Here is a 14756-nt window from a genome sequence, read left to right as displayed (position 1 = left end):
ACTGCAAGGCAACAAACTCCTCACACACTCTCAAACACACACCAGGGTCCTCTGGCATCATCAGACCTCGCAAAAGTGAAATGGTCAATTAGGATCCTGGCCAGCTAGCTCCATTACAGCCCAGCACATGGTCATCACTGGTCATTAAGACACCTGTGTCACCAAGAGCCACCAATTAGGCCCCGTTCCAGCAGACCTTGAGATCAGCTTTCAAATGCTAATGTCTGTTGTAAAGAGACTTCTTATTTCTTTCGCAGTTCTTGAAATGGATGCACAGCTTTAGATAGATAGGAATATACGTAAATGAGGCACATGCTCGCTTGCTCGGATGGCGAGGAAGGGGATCATGGGTACGATGATGGCGAGTCTATTAACAGTTGCATTTAAGTAGCTTTGACCCGAACCGCAGCTCAGAAAATAAATAAATCTCAAATTAGCAAAGGAGAGGGGGATGAAATGTGGTGACATTTTGGCCAAATGAGTCTCCTTCATCATTATCACAGGGGCTTAATTAGCAATCCAGGCAGAGGAACGAGAGGAATGGAGGATTGCTCACTCCACCTCCATGGCAGCTAAAACCGCGATCTGCATGCCGTTTCCCGGGGGTCGGAGTCTTCGCCTAATCTCTCAGATTAATTCACGGAGGCATTTGAGCCCTTGAGAAAATGAGAAAGCAGATATGCGTAACTGCTTCCTGGCCTTGCTGTTTCCCTGTTTTTTGTATTTTTTATTTTTTCCCCTCTGGTAAGCACCCTTGAGCAATGCAGGTCTGGCTGACACCAGGAAGACACCCCGCTCTGCCCTCGGAGTCTCACCGTATCAATGCCATGACTACTAATGCCTTCATAACCCAGGGATATCTGCCAAGCAAAATAGAGAAACCTGTTTTCCTGGTAAGAGTAAAATTATCTTTTATTCACCACCTACGCCTCTTTTATAATTAATACAGTGGTGACTGCTTTAAGACATGTGAAGTACAGATGTACATTTCATCTATATTTAGAGAAGATAAACACTTTTTATAATTTATTCAGAAAGTTTAGTCTTGACATTTTGCCTCAAACATCTTTGAAATGTTAGTGATCATTAACCGTGTAAAAAGATACTCTGACTTAATTGGTTTGGATACAATTGTAAAACTTTTCAATAAAATTCAATTTAGTCTAGGATAATGTTTATATCTGCATACGGTAAGATTCTTTGCAGTATCTTATGCTCACTAAGACTGCATTATTTGATCAAACTATTGATTCTGAAATATAATTTCAATTTAAAATGCTTAAATATGTTCCGTACCAGTGGCAGCTGGTGATAATTATTTTATTATTTTTGGGGGGGGGGGGGGGGGGGGCGTTTTTTGTGTGTCCTTAAAAATAAATAAAAATAAAGGTGCCAGGAAGAACCAAAAAGGGGTTTTCACAGTGATACCATAGAAGAACCATTTTTGGTTCCCTGAAGAACCATTTTGTGAAAGGTTCTTTAAAGAATTTTTTTTTTCTAACCATTTTATATAAAGAACCTTTCTGCACTACAAAGAACCTTTTGTGCAATGGAAAGGTTCTTTGGATATTAAAGGTTCTTCATGGAACCATACACCCCGTCAAATAACCATTTAAAAACCTTTATTTTTAAGAGTGAAGATGTTGACTAAATTCAAGCATTAAAGAGAAACTCTGCTAACTCTGGCCAAAAACGTTAGTTTCATGCTATTATCAAGATGGCGGCGTCTGTCATGACGTTTGCATTTTTCTGTTAGATGTTTGAGGTCTCTTACTCCCGTTGTTGTCCACAAAACTTCAGTATCGACACTTTGAAATAAAAGACAGGGAAAGCAAAAAAGGGCATTGCTAACATCACATCCAGCCAGCCACCTTCGTTTCTCATAACAAGTGCAGGTGAAGCTCCGAGTGGAGCTTCGTCCTCTGTCACTGGCCTGCTGCTGGATTTGTAAATCGGGTTGGTCCGGTCCGAGATCCTTTATCCTTTTCTTTTCTTCCAGCAAACGCCTTGTGACATTTTTTTTGTAAATCAATGACAGAATTTGGTTTAACTGCTGCCATATCTATGAAAGTGATCAGCCTAGCAAGGTTTTGGCGAAGTCGGAGTGACGGTGTCGCCCTTGCCCTCTCGCAGTAGTGGCCAAGAGCGTAAAGTTGAATGACAGGTGACGAGAACCAATCAGATTGGATAAAATAACATGTATCCAATTCTGATTCGCCAGGGACGCAGTGACCTGCGTCCGGAGGAGAATCTTTAAGAAACCAATTAGAGACCACACATGCTGCCCAGAAGATTTATGGACTCAGATAGACATCCATTTGTCCGGCGTCCCTCGCCCATGAAACCGCATGAAACATATTGAAAAACATATAAAATAGTTAACCGATTAAAGCCAGTTTTTATTCAATGCTGAGGCTCTTACTACCAGCCAGCACATCGTATGAGTAAACTATTTTATTTTAAATTTTTATTTCCTTTTTGTGTACATGTATATTTCTGGAATTGTGATGGGGGCAGCGCCCTCTATTGACAAGCCGCCACTGTTCTGTACACTTTTCGCCATTCACCGCACGCCCGTGACCACTCCTCCGTTGTTGAGAGCCAGACAAGCAAGTTTGTGTTTGATTGATGTCTTTTGGACCAATAGTATTTGAGAAAAGTACCTCCTCCGCAGGTGTACGGAAGATGATAAGCGTTAACTGTGTTTCGTGCAGGCTTACAATGATGTTCCGTACAGAGCGCATAACTTGATTTCAACTGCGAAAATTGACATTTATTTGATCAATTGTGAGCTGTTGAAATCTGACTGGCAGCTTGCCCACCGTCCAATTTCAAGCGCAGTGGGCGCACCTTGCAAATTTAGCCGGTGGGGTCTCTGTCTTGATCGGGTGTGAAAGAGGGAGAAATGAAGTTGACTCAGATATAGTGACCAGGAAGTATTTATAGGTCATCTGTATGGAACATCGTTGTGTCATGGTTAGTCTACATAACACACACACACACTTTCTGCCAATTTCATGGTAATCTTGAGTACCATGAGTAGTATTACATCCTTCATATCTCAGAAGAGTCTTTAGTTGTATCATATTTATACAAGACAGATACGCTGTATCGATTCTTTCCGAAAACAGCCGGAACTCGTGGAGGTGTGCAGTGGGCGGAGCTAAAGAGTCACAAGCACACACTTACCTATGACACACCCACAATACATCATGGCATTATCCCTGGATAACTTTCAATTCACTATATGTTCATGTTGTTGACATTTTATGCGCTTACGCACTGATTGCCAACAAAACACAGACATTTGTTGCAGTTTTTACTCACGGCCTGCGGTTTCGACTCATGACCGGAAACAAATAAACACACTTTCAGAACTCCATTGCTGCTCTGGGAAAACAAACTGCATCCACTGTTTCCTTAACACTGGGTTATTTGGGAAGCTGAACAAGATTATCTATCCCTCACAACCAAAAACACACTTCTTTAGTGACGCTGATTTTGTGGTCTAAAAACAAAATGACAGCGCTGCCGACAGCTTCAGTAACCCGAACAAAGCTTGTTGATGGACATGCTCTTGCTTTCGCTCTGGTTGATGTGCACACGCTCATTCGGGAGACTTCATGCGGGGCCATCAAAAAAAAAATCTGAAACTTATTTGAATCCTGAATGAGTGTATTTGGCACAGAAGTACTCTGTCATATATCCAACTCATTCCGTCATACACCCCGTCCCCCCCTCCCATTGATGAATAGAAAGTTTTGCATTTTGTAAAATGAATGTCTTTTACTCCAAACTTTTGAACCACAGTTTATTCTAATACACTAAGTTACCATTTTGTAAATTAATAATGGCAATTAAAAATGAACAACATATATTTAATATTAATGCATAATTTTGTACTGTAAAAGTGTTGTTCATTATGAATTAATGAATTCTAATGCATTTAGACACTTAACTGTTACATTTTTAATAACTTAAACCTTATTCTTAAGTTTTACCAAGCACTTAATGTAACATTCTTATATAGTAACAATGGTATGTAATAAACAAACTGGCTTCTAAGGCCATAATGTCACGTTTAATGATCTAAAACAAATTCAAGTGAGCTTCAGGCATAGCTAAGCAAATATGTTGTCTGCAATGTTTGTTTCTTTGAATCATATGTCGAATAAAATGGAAAAAAATTGATATATAAATTAATTCACTCCTTTCAACTGCTCCTTCAGATGCCATTTTTATTCCTTCAATCAAACGTTAAATCACACACAAGACTGGAATATAATATGCAGCGAAAGATACACCTGTGCTCCCTTCAAAAACCAACCAGATGAAGGTGTGTTAGTTGACAGGATGTGACATAAACATTGCATTCAGACCTGCTTTGTTGCCATCTCCAAATACTGCCGTGAAGAGAGCCTTTTTCAGCTTTTGCACACAGCCTTTGAGGGCATCATATGTGTTATTTGCACTGAAAATGATATTGGATTGTTTATTAGATAGTGGCACTTTAATTTATTCATTCATATAGAGCTCCAATAAATTCATATAGAGCTATTCAACCAATAATTGAACATGTACATGCCGTACACGACTGTCGTTTCACACGACAACTAAAAACTGAAAACAACTAAAAACTCCGTTCATTTGGCGATTTATCTGTGACGATAACTTTTTTAATATCTGCTAATAATTAGTCTGTGTCCTGCAGAAAAAGCTTGCCTTGACTTGGAAGTGTTCAACCACTTCCTGAAGTACGGACGAGCATCAGGAGACCAGAGTAAATTCAAGTTTGATAGGATAACAGGGTCTTTAATGTCAGATAATAAAACCATAACCTGCAGCGAAAGCAGTGACTTCCATTGATAAGGTCATTCTTGATAATTTGGGTCAATGCGTGAAATGTGCATACCTGCTTGAACAGTTTAATTGTGCAGAATAGAAGAAAAAAATATATAATTATTTACTCTGAAATGATTTATAAATAAGCAAAAGTTAAGCGGTCCAAAGAAAGTTCACCTCAATGTTAGCCAAAAAATGTGTTAAAGCCAGAGGAGCACCAACTATTACAATACTCCCACTTTTTGAAATTACTAAATTTGTAGCGAAATATTAATAATTAAATTTGTTTACTCATTTGCTTTCTTCTTTCATTTACACCTTTATTTAAAATAATTGTAGCTTTTTGTAAAGTTGTTTACTAGTTTAAAAAAATAACAAAATAACAATATAAATATAACATTTTGAGAATTATGTTTTCCTTCTCCATTTTGTATTTAAAGTTTAAAGTAAGAATATTACATTTAAAATGAAGCTGTTTTCTAGTTACATTACATAATATTTAGTTATTTATTATTTTGTTTTATTCTTCCATCTACACCTCTATTTAAAATAATTCTAGTTTTTTGTAAAGTTGTTTTCTAGGTTTTAGTTTTTAAAATATAAAATAACAAATAAAATATATGTTTTTGTTATCTTTTAAAATTTTTGTTATTTAATCATTATTATAATATTTTTTTTCAGTCTCCATTTTCTTTTAAAATATTTCAATGCAATAATTATGACCCATTTTTTCCCATTGAATATATTATATATATATATATATATATATATATATATATATATATATATATATATATATATATATATATATATATATATATATATATATATATATATATATATATATATATATATAATTTTTAAAAAATGTTTATTAAAGCTGTATTTCATTTTAGAGTCAAAAGCCTAGGCCTCATGAAAGCAATTTTTTAAATGAGCTCGGTGCCATCCGGTGGACACATTGAGCACTTTTATCACGTAATACCACTATTTTACCACTATAGTGGATCTTGCGTTTTATAAATAAATGTAAAAAATCGTAGCTTCATCGGAATGGTCCCGAAACTTGGTGACTTTATTGGTACTTGGTATATGAACACCCCAAAAAATTGGGGACAGGATTTGAAAAGTCTAAGTGGTCGTAAAAATAAATAGTCACACTCAGGACCTTCGGGTCAAAAATGACCCCCATAGGAAATGAATGGGAAATTATTTTTTTTATGCATACAATCTACAAATCAGGATGCAGAAAAAAAGGACTCAACAGTGAAGGGGTGAATCTCTAAAACATCAAGAGTGCAAAACAGACAAAAAAAACTCACACACACTTATACACACAAAAACACATGCACACACAAATTAATGCGTGCCATTCCAAAAGTTTTTGTGTGTATAAGTGTGTGTGTGTGTGTGTGAGTTTTTTTTGGTCTGTTTTGCACTCTTGATGTTTTAGAGATTCACTGTTGAGTCCTTTTTTTCTGCATCCTGGCTGATTTGTAGATTGTATGCACAAAAAAACGTCTCGGTTACGTATGGTAACCCTCGTTCCCTGAAGGAGGGAACGGAGACGTACGTCGGTATTACCGACGCATTGGGATCACTTCCAGAGAGCCCCTATCAGCTTCGAGAACTAAGAACAGGCCAATGAACAATTGGCGTGCGAGATTTGCATCTCGCGCTCCGCCCCGCGCCGCGGGTATAAACAGGAAGCGAGAGCATCGCACTGACGTTTTTCACTGAGGAGCCGAACCAGTGACTCGGCCATGCAGTGATGGAAGGAACTGTGGCGACGGGACGTACGTCTCCGTTCCCTCCTTCAGGGAACGAGGGTTACCATACGTAACCGAGACGTTCCCTTTCAGTCGGTCACTACGACGTACGTCGGTATTACCGACGAATTGGGATCCCTATGGAAAGCGCCACAGTTACTACCACTACCAGCGCCCAGCGAGAGCCCCTCAGACCCCGTTCTGAAGCGGGCGGGGAGATTCACGCAGGGAGAGTCACACTGCTGTTCCGCAAGACCCATTCAGCAGACTGATTGGATAACGCTGGGAAAGTGTGCCCGAAAGACGCTGCGGGAGCCACATCATGCCCAGAGGGAGTTACCATGTGGAAAGAATACGTATGGGCTGGCCGTGGGCAGCTCAACATACGAAGTCCCAGGGGTGGCCCCGGCCCAATGCAGGCGGGGGACGACACCGTACTGAGACGGCAGAGAAACTCTGCCAAGGGAAAGACACAAGCTCGCCGTAGGGAGCTGTACCGTGGAGAATACACGTATGGGACCGCCGTAGGGGTCACGACATACGGAACCCAGTCTGACACAAGTTCCACCAATGCATACAAGTGCCAGACCTGGCGTCGGACACTCCGCAACATCCGACTGCCGAGGGGTGCGGAGGACTCAACAGGGTTCGCCAATCCTGGGGAACTCGACTGGAGATAAAAGCACACGTATCCGTTCCATGGGGAAGGGAATGGCGCAGCAAGCCGACACTTAAAACGGGCACTTCAGTGAAGCTGACTATGGGAAGCGAGCACACGAGAAGCCACCGGTTCCACACGTAGGCTATAAAACCTAGCGAACGTGTTAGGTGTCGCCCAGCCCGCAGCTCTACAAATGTCTGTCAGCGAGGCGCCACGAGCCAACGCCCAGGAAGAAGCTACACCCCTGGTGGAGTGAGCTCTAACCCCGAGCGGGCAGGGCACGTCTTGGGACTCATACGCCAAGACGATGGCATCCACTATCCAGTGGGCCATCCTCTGCTTGGAGACAGCCTTTCCCTTCTGCTGTCCTCCGTAACAGACGAAGAGCTGCTCTGAGGTCCTAAAGCTTTGCGTTCTGTCAACATAGACGCGCAGAGCGTGAACTGGACAGAGAAAAGCCAGGGCTGGGTCTGCCTCCTCCGAAGGCAGCGCTTGCAGGCTCACCACTTGGTCCCGGAAGGGAGTAGTGGGAACCTTGGGCACGTATCCAGGCCGGGGTCTCAGGGTCACCTGAGAGTCACCCGGCCCGAACTCCAGGCACGAATCGTCGACCGAAAATGCCTGCAGGTCCCCTACCCTCTTAACTGAGGCCAATGCAATCAGGAGGATTGTCTTTAGAGACAAGATCTTAAGCTCTACTGACTGTAAAGCCTCGAAGGGCGCCCTCTGCAGTACGGTCAGCACCAGAGTCAAGTCCCAAGAGGGTATAGAGGAGGGGCGAGGAGGATTTAGTCTCCTCGCTCCCCTCAGGAACCTGACGACCAGATCGTGCTTGCCTAAGGACTCACCATTAACGAGGTCATGGTTTGCGGCGATAGCGGCAACATATACCTTGAGGGTGGAGGGAGGCAGCCTTCGCTCCAACCCGTCTTGAAGGAAAGATAGCACAGATCTGACCGAACACTTCCGGGGGTCTTCTCGGCGAGAAGAACACCAATCGACGAACAGGTTCCACTTCAGCGCATATAGCCGTCTCGTAGAGGGGGCTCTGGCGGAAGCGATGGTGTCGACTACCGCTTGCGGTAGGTCACCTAGAACCTCCGCGTCCCGTCCAGGGACCAGACATGGACTTTCCAGAGGTCTGGACGCGGGTGCCATAGGGTGCCCCGTCTCTGAGTTAGGAGGTCCTGCCTCAGAGGAATGGGCCAAGGAGGTGCTGTCGCGAGGAGCACTAGTTCCGGGAACCACGTCCTGTTGGGCCAGTACGGAGCTACCAAGAGGAGTTGCTCCTCGTCCTCCCTGACCTTGGACAGTGTCTGTGCAAGAAGGCTCACTGGGGGAAACGCATACTTGCGCAGAGCCCGGGGCCAGCTGTGTGCCAGTGCATCCGTGCCGAGGGTCCCCTCGGTCAGGGAATAAAACAACTGGCAGTGGGTCGTGTCGTGGGCGGCAAACAGATCGATCTGTGCGGCCCCAAAGCGACTCCAAATCAGCTGGACCACTCTCCGGGGAGCACTGGCAACCGTGACAGCTCGTCGGCTGCACGATTGAGCAGGCCCGGAATGTGAATGGCACGAAGGGACCTCAGATGCTTCTGACTCCACAGGAGGAGATGGCGGGCGAGTTGGGACAAACGGCGGGAGCGTAGACCACCCTGTTTGTTGATGTACGCAACGGCCGTTGTGCTGTCCGTCCGGACCAGAACGTGCTTGTCTTTGAACGACCCTTTGAGGCGGCTGAGAGCAAGACGAACTGCCAGCAACTCCAGGCAATTGATATGCCATTGCAGTTGGGGCCCCGTCCACAGACCCGATACTGCAAGCCCGTTGTACGTGGCACCCCAGCCCGTGAATGAGGCATCCGTGGAGACAACATGATGCCTGGACACTTGTTCTAGAGGCACTCCTGCCCGTAGAAATGAAGGGTCCGACCACGGAGTGAGGGTTTGGCGGCATCTCGGCGTCACTTGGACACGGAGGGACCCGCTGTGCCACGCCCATCTCGGGACTCGGTCGGGTAGCCAGTGCTGAAGCGGTCTCATATGGAGCAGCCCTAGCGGCGTTACTGCGGCTGCTGCTGCCATATGCCCCAGGAGCCTCTGAAAATGTTTCAGTGGAACCGCTGTACTGCGTTTGAGCGTACTCAAGCAGCTCAGCACCGACTGGACGCGCTCCTCGGTGAGGCGCGCTGTCATGGCGACCGAGTCGATCTCCATCCCGAGAAAAGAGATCCTCTGTACGGGACAGAGTTTGCTCTTCTCCCAGTTGACCCGAAGACCCAACCGGCTGAGGTGCCGAAGCACCATGTCCCTGTGTTCGCACAACTGCTCCCGCGACTGGGCAAGAATCAGCCAGTCGTCGAGATAGTTGAGGATGCGAACACCACGCTCCCTCATGGGAGCAATGGCCGCCTCCGCGACTTTCGTGAAGACACGGGGCGACAGGGACAGCCCGAAGGGCAGGACTTTGTAAAGATATGCCCGTCCGTCGAAAGCAAAGCGTAGAAACGGTCTGTGTCGAGGGAGAATCGAGACATGAAAGTACGCGTCCTTCAGGTCGATCGCTGCAAACCAATCCTGGGGACGGATGCACCTGAAGATGCGTTTCTGCGTTAGCATTCTGAACGGCATCCTGTGGAGGGAGCGGTTCAAGTAACCCAGGTCCAGGATCGGCCGTAACCCGCCGCCTTTCTTGGGTACAATGAAGTACGGGCTGTAGAACCCGGACTTTATATCGGCTGGAGGGACCGGCTCTATCGCGTCCTTCGCCAATAGGACAGCGATCTCCGCCTGAAGCACCGGGGCGCCCTCCTTCGGTATAGACGTGAAGTGGACACCCCTGAACTTCAGGGGACGCCGGGCGAACTGAATCGCATAGCCGAGTCTGATGGTGTGGATGAGCCAGCGAGACGGGCTGGGAAGCGCTAGCCAGGCCCCCAGAGACCGAACAAGCGGGATCATCGGCACCACAGACGTACCGGAGCGGGGCAGCGCAGCGGAACGCAGGGGCCCCAGGACGACATGGGAGTGGTCCGTGCAGGGGTCTGGGTCTGACACACGACCTGCATCCGCTGAGGGGACGGGCGAGCGTGGGGAGGCACATTGTGTGAGTCCGCACAACCAACGCCCCCTGTTGGCGAGGAGAGAGGTGTCTGAGGGGTACGAGGCATGGTAGCGTCGCACACCGCCAGACGCGCTCTCTTGGCACCCAGAGAGGTTGGAAACTGCTCTTTTATTGAAAATTTGAGTGCCGGCGGAACAGACAAACAAATAGTGTTCCCCCGGCCCTCCACCGGGGGAAGGAGTGGTGCTGCAGCCATCTCCCGAAGAGCAGTTTCCTCCATCTCTGGGCGGCCCGTCTCAGGGTCTCTTACGACGGCGCTTGCCACCTGGCTTGGCAGCGGCCTGAGCGGGCTGGACGTTCTTCCCGCGACCGGCTCCACGCCCACGGCCGGTGGAAGGCTGCTGCTGGGCTGGGGCGGGAGCGGGAGTGGGGGCGGCCGCAGGAGGACGTCCTCGGCGACGGGCAGGCGGAGGTGCTGCGGCCGGCGGCCGGGTGGAGGCAGCCTGTTTCTGCTTCTGGGCGGCCGAGAATTGCTGGGCAAAATTCTCAACCGCGTCGCCGAACAACCCGGCCGACGATATGGGGGAGTCCAGGAACCGGTTCTTATCAGTCTCCCTCATGTCGGCCAGGTTGAGCCAGAGATGCCGTTCCTGGACCACTAAGGTGGACATCGCCTGACCAACGGAACGGGCGGTAACTTTCGTCGCCCGGAGGGCGAGGTCCGTCGCCGCCCGGAGCTCCCGGAGGAGCTCTGGGTCAGACCTACCCTCGTGCATGTCCATGAGTGCCTGGGCCTGGTGCACCTGGAGCAACGCCATGGCATGCAAGGCAGACGCGGCCTGTCCGCAGGACCTGTAGGCCTTCACAGTCAGACTGGACGAAAACCTACAGGCTTTGGACGGGAGACGAGGATCACCACGCCACTCGGAGGCGGTCGCCGGACGCAGCTGCATCGCGACGGCGCGTTCGACTGGCGGGATCCTCTCGTAACCCTTGGCATGTCCGCCGTCAAGGGTAGTGAGGAGGGAGGAGCCTCCAGGTCTGTTTCTGGCACTAAAGGGTGTCGTCCACGACCTGGAAAGCTCCTCATGCACCTCCGGGAAGAATGGCACTGGGGCGGGACGCTGAGAACCAGCGCGACCCCCCCCCCCCATGAACCAATCATCCAACCTAGAAGGTTCGGGACGTGGTGGAGGGTTCCACTCAAGCCCGACCTTTTCGGCGGCCCGGGAAAGCATAGCCGTCAACTCGGGGTCCGACTCAACCGTTGCCACTCTCCCAGAGGGAGGCAGTACAGCTGAGCCCTCATCCTCCGAGGACTGGAACTCCCCCTCCGATGCTGCAATCGACATCTACTCATCCGCGGGCGCTCCGAAAGAGATGACTGGGCGCCCGTGGGCGGGACCAGCAATCTCTTCCGGGGGCGCCACCGGCAGCGGTGCTTGAGAGGTTTCAGGGACCTGCGTAGGGACACTAGGCGGGTTTGTCCTGAACGTAATCCTCAGGTCACCCCGGCCATCCGTCGAAGTAGGTCTATCCTGGTTAGGGATAGCTCTAGATCGAGGTATGGGGAGGGGGACTCCGCCTTCCCGGAGGTAGGTGAGTCTCGACCTAAGCACCGCAATAGTCATGTTCCCGCAGTGAGAACACGAGCTATTCACAAACGCTGCCTCAGCGTGCTGTAAGCCCAGGCACGTGATGCAGTGATTGTGGCCGTCAGCGGGCGAGAGGGAACGACTGCATCCAGAAACGCACGGGTGGAATGACATCTTGAGAAAGACGCAGTGTCACACCCGTGTTGCTCTCTTTGTGAGGAAACGCTCTTTTAGAGAGTGCTGAAGCACCCAGGGAGACCGCGACAACACACAGGGAACAGTGCAGCTTGTGTTTGCACTCAATTCGGGAAACGCCCACCGAAACCAACAGGTTTGCTGTGATAACAGCAGTTGTTTCACTTGCAGCTGAGTTCGTGGTCCCGCTGGAGAATGCCGTCACACCAGCACAACGTTCCTCTTCCTCTTCTTAGAATTCTCTCGACTCGAATCGCTGAATGAATCAGGAAGCAGTCTGCTACTTCAAACGCCGTTCGGCTCCGAAGTGAATGACGTCAGTGCGATGCTCTCGCTTCCTGTTTATACCCGCGGCGCGGGGCGGAGCGCGAGATGCAAATCTCGCACGCCAATTGTTCATTGGCCTGTTCTTAGTTCTCGAAGCTGATAGGGGCTCTCTGAAGTGATCCCAATTCGTCGGTAATACCGACGTACGTCGTAGTGACCGACTGAAAGGGAACTCAGTATTTTCATATTTTTGCCAATTTCCCATTAATTTCCAATGGGGGTCATTTTTGACCCGAAGGTCCTGAGTGTGACTATTTTTTTTTATGACCACTTAGACTTTTCAAATCCTGTCCCCAATTTTTTTGGGTGTTCATACCAAGTACCAATAAAGTCACCAAGTTTCAGACCATTCCGATGAAGCTACGATTTTTTAATTTTTTTATTTTAAGCCCCAGAGGGTTAACTTTATAGTTTTTCTGTTTCAGCAAGCAAGGCCAATTCTGTTGCACCGATGAAGCATTGAATAAAGTGACTTGATTCAAATTTCTACAAGAAGACGCAACAATCCTGTGTAATGGCATTGTGGATCTCTCGTGTAGGAGACGGTCTCAGCGTGCACAGGTAAAAAAAGACAAACACACTCCCACACGCACCATTTATACAAACAAAAATATCCACCTGTTCACTCACTGACATTAATGTCACCATATACACTATGTGCCAATCAAGGACCCATTGTTTCCACTCATTGAAGTGAGCTGCAGGCAAAGAAGAATTGTTTCAGTCTATCATCTCTAAACAGACGACTGTGCTCCTATCAGTCGCTCGGTGTTGTGTGGCTGCAGGTAGATGCTAGGTGTCAACTGACACACAAGAGGAAGCGAACACATTACCATCATTATTTTGAGACTTATCTTGATGTCCTCTCCTCCACGTGTCAATCAACACTCCAATTACAAACTGCTCCAAATACCTCTCATCTGTCAGACAAATCTGATTGGCTTATTTGCTTGGGTGCTGGTTGTTCAAAAGCTCAAAGAGCAAACCCTGACTGAATGTCATGTCTAAAATTACGCCTCCCTCAGGCTTTAGTCACAGTTTTATTTTTTGAGTGCGCCCTGTCAAGCTTGGCATCCTAATTAAAAAGTTTCAAACATTTGAACTTCATTAAAAGACAGTGGGTGCATAATTATCTGTTTGTGATGTGCACTACCATATATTTGTTCTTATTTAGAAGTTTTTTTTTTTTTAGGATTTAGCTTGCACAACTGTTTGGTTTCGCTTCATTAAAGCTGTTATTCTTGTATTCCCTATAGCTGTTAATTGAATAAACAGGCCATCTCAGCCTTACAGAGTGTAAACTTTACTCTCATTCTGAGGATCTGCATCATGCTTCTCCAATGGATTGTGTTCAATAGACCTAATATATTAGAAATGATTCAAGTTTGTGGCTTCTCCGATGTGTGAATTCATCTTAAACCACGGTTTAACCTTCAAAAACGGTGTTGTTTTTTGAGACATTAGTAGTTTTTTTTTTCTATTCTTTTTTTCTAAGAATTGTCTAGGTGTGAAAATGCCTGCTCCTAGTTACTCATGAACAATATGTGGATAAAATTAGACATCAATGTTTATATGAAAATAATTGTTCATCTGTTAAAAATACTATTGTTTAAACATTTGTGGTCCGTGAGATGTTTTTTTGGTGCTCATGAGACATTTCTTGTTATTATCAATGTTGAAAACAGTTGCTTATTTATTAAAAAAAAATTTTTTTGGATTCTTTGATAAATAGAAAGTTTTCTGCCTCTTTTGAAAATTGTAATCCATCATTGCTGGATAAGCTGGATATCAGATGTAAAAAATAAAACTGAGGCCTGCATTTTGAAGGGTAATGTATATGCCTTTTTTTCTTTTTTTCTGTGCTACACAAAGAAGAATTTATGAATATTAATTTGTATAGTCTGTTTATAGTGACAATGGGCCCTATCATAGACCCGGCGCAATGTGGTGCCAGGTGTTTTTTGCTAGTTTTAGCCCGGCACAGTTATCATTTTCATGTCCAGCGCCACGTTGTTTAAATAGCAAATGCATTTGCTCCCATGGGCGTGCTGGTCTGTCTAAAGTCAATAGTGCAGTATTTTTTGTGTTATTTAAAGAGCACATTAATAATATGTGCCTATAGGTGGGTCTACACACTTTTTGCATACAGGGATGCACAGCAGCACACAAACATTTAGACAAATTATGAAATATGAAAAAAGATTAATTGTAAACACAATTAACCCTCTGGGGGTCTTCGGTCATTTCTGACCCAAATTTTTTTATGTTAAAAATCGTAGTTTCACCGGAATGGTATACGAAACTT

The sequence above is a fragment of the Gobio gobio genome (assembly GCF_949357685.1).
Source record: "Gobio gobio genome assembly, chromosome: 19".
In the NCBI taxonomy this organism is placed as follows: domain Eukaryota; kingdom Metazoa; phylum Chordata; class Actinopteri; order Cypriniformes; family Gobionidae; genus Gobio; species Gobio gobio.
This window is presented reverse-complemented; position numbering follows the sequence as displayed.